This window comes from Cajanus cajan, chromosome 11 (assembly GCF_000230855.2).
Source record: "Cajanus cajan strain Asha chromosome 11, NIPB_CcT2T_4, whole genome shotgun sequence".
NCBI lineage: Eukaryota > Viridiplantae > Streptophyta > Magnoliopsida > Fabales > Fabaceae > Cajanus > Cajanus cajan.
Genome location: NC_138527.1, coordinates 13,955,792 through 13,958,291, shown reverse-complemented (window position 1 = coordinate 13,958,291; position 2,500 = coordinate 13,955,792).

Sequence of the window (2,500 nt, the reverse complement as noted above, 5' to 3'; positions counted from 1 at the left end):
ATGTGGGTTTATTCGTGGTGGGTTCATGATTGTGCCTCCAAGTCATGTTGGAGTCTTATTTTTGGTGGGTTGATGGTGCCCAAGTCATCCGTGGGTTGGTGGCGCCCGAGTAATGTGGGTTTATTCGTGGTGGGTTCATTATTGTGCCTCCAAGTCATGTTGGAGTCTTATTTTTGGTGGGTTGATGGTGCCCAAGTCATCCGTGGGTTGGTGGCGCCCGAGTAATGTGGGTTTATTCGTGGTGGGTTCATGATTGTGCCTCCAAGTCATGTTGGAGTCTTATTTTTGGTGGGTTGATGGTGCCCAAGTCATCCGTGGGTTGGTGGCGCCCGAATAATGTGGGTTTATTCGTGGTGGGTTCATGATTGTGCCTCCAAGTCATGTTGGAGTCTTATTTTTGGTGGGTTGATGTTGCCCAAGTCATCCGTGGGTTGGTGGCACCCGAGTGATGTGGGTTTATTCGGGGCGGGTTCATGATGGTGCCTCCAAGTCATGTTGGAGTCTTATTGTTGGTGGGTTATTGGTGCTCAAGTCACCCGTGGGTCATGATGCTCAAGTCTCCCTCGGTCAGAAATTGAACCAGGCTCGGTCATTTTTTGAGCCAGCCTCGGTCAGAAATTGAGTCACTCTCGGTCAGAAATTGAGCCAGCCTCGGTCATTTTTTGAGTCACTCTCGGTCAGAAATTGAGCCAGCCTCGGTCATGATTTGAGTCACTCTCGGTCAGAAATTGAGCCAGCCTCTGTCATTTTTTGAGTCACTCTCGGTCAGAAATTGAGTCACTCTCGGTCAGAAATTGAGCCAGCCTCGGTCATGATTTGAGTCACTCTCGGTCAGAAATTGAGCCAGCCTCGGTCATTTTTTGAGTCACTCTCGGTCAGAAATTGAGCCAGCCTCGGTCATGATTTGAGTCACTCTCGGTCAGAAATTGAGCCACTCTCGGTCAGAAATTGAGTCACTCTCGGTCAGAAATTGAGTCACTCTCGGTCAGAAATTGAGCCAGCCTCGGTCATTTTTTGAGTCACTCTCGGTCAGAAATTGAGCCACTCTCGGTCAGAAATTGAGTCACTCTCGGTCAGAAATTGAGCCAGCCTCGGTCATGATTTGAGTCACTCTCGGTCAGAAATTGAGCCAGCCTCTGTCATTTTTTGAGTCACTCTCGGTCAGAAATTGAGTCACTCTCGGTCAGAAATTGAGCCAGCCTCGGTCATGATTTGAGTCACTCTCGGTCAGAAATTGAGCCAGCCTCGGTCATTTTTTGAGTCACTCTCGGTCAGAAATTGAGCCAGCCTCGGTCATGATTTGAGTCACTCTCGGTCAGAAATTGAGCCACTCTCGGTCAGAAATTGAGTCACTCTCGGTCAGAAATTGAGTCACTCTCGGTCAGAAATTGAGCCAGCCTCGGTCATTTTTTGAGTCACTCTCGGTCAGAAATTGAGCCACTCTCGGTCAGAAATTGAGTCACTCTCGGTCAGAAATTGAGTCACTCTCGGTCAGAAATTGAGCCAGCCTCGGTCATTTTTTGAGTCACTCTCGGTCAGAAATTGAGCCAGCCTCGGTCATGATTTGAGCCACTCTCGGTCAGAAATTGAGCCACTCTCGGTCAGAAATTGAGTCACTCTCGGTCAGAAATTGAGTGACTCTCGGTCAGAAATTGAGCCAGCCTCGGTCATGATTTGAGTCACTCTCGGTCAGAAATTGAGTCACTCTCGGTCAGAAATTGAGCCAGCCTCGGTCACGATTTGAGTCACTCTCGGTCAGAAATTGAGCCAGCCTCGGTCATTTTTTGAGTCACTCTCGGTCAGAAATTGAGCCAGCCTCGGTCATTTTTTGAGTCACTCTCGGTCAGAAATTGAGTCACTCTCGGTCAGAAATTGAGCCAGCCTCGGTCATGATTTGAGTCAGCCTCGGTCATTTTTTGAGTCACTCTCGGTCAGAAATTGAGTCACTCTCGGTCAGAAATTGAGCCACTCTCGGTCAGAAATTGAGCCAGCCTCGGTCATGATTTGAGTCACTCTCGGTCATTTTTTGAGTCACTCTCGGTCAGAAATTGAGTCACTCTCGGTCAGAAATTGAGCCACTCTCGGTCAGAAATTGAGCCAGCCTCGGTCATGATTTTAGTCACTCTCGGTCAGAAATTGAGTCACCCTCGGTCAGAAAATTTGGCTGGCTCGGTCAGAAATTGAGTCACGACCCACCAGAAATTGAGCCAAGGCTGGTCAGAAATTGAGTCACGACCCACCAGATTTGCACCACGACCCACCGTGACCGACCACTATGCACCAACTATGAACCATTCAATTTTTTTTTTAGCACTTCTTGGATCAAACATCTCTTCTAACATGCCTAAGTATGCTGGGAAGTTTTGGGGGTGAGAGACCTTCATCCTCCATTTTTACGAATTTTCCGATTTTACCATGTTTTGGTAAAAAAATCATTAAAATTCAATCCCTTGGAGGATGGCTGAGATTTTTGGTGGACAGGTCAGTTATATTAGTATGT